The sequence below is a fragment of the Plasmopara halstedii genome (assembly GCF_900000015.1).
Source record: "Plasmopara halstedii genome assembly, contig: Scaffold_3060, whole genome shotgun sequence".
NCBI classification, from domain to species: domain Eukaryota; phylum Oomycota; class Peronosporomycetes; order Peronosporales; family Peronosporaceae; genus Plasmopara; species Plasmopara halstedii.
In genome coordinates, this window is record NW_020189964.1 from 1,113,307 (window position 1) to 1,113,632 (window position 326).

Sequence of the window (326 nt, forward strand, 5' to 3'; positions counted from 1 at the left end):
AAAGACCTGGTTTTATTAAATTAAAAAAAAACTGCCTACACATGTAGCCTCTGCTGTCTTCCGGACGAAGCTTCGTCCACGGTTTATCGGACCGTTTAAGGTTGTGGCCAAAAGGGGCCTGGCGTACATGCTGAACCTTCCGAAACGGATGCGCACCCATCCGGTGTTTTACGCAGGCTTGCTCGAGCCGTACCAGGATCCAGTGCAAGTGAACGCGGGAGCGTTGGCGCCGGAGCGGATCCCACGGCCCGCGGCCACCCAGAAATTAAACCAGCAACTGGTTCTGAGCACGGAGTGCAACAACCTCTATTTTCAATGGAGCCAAG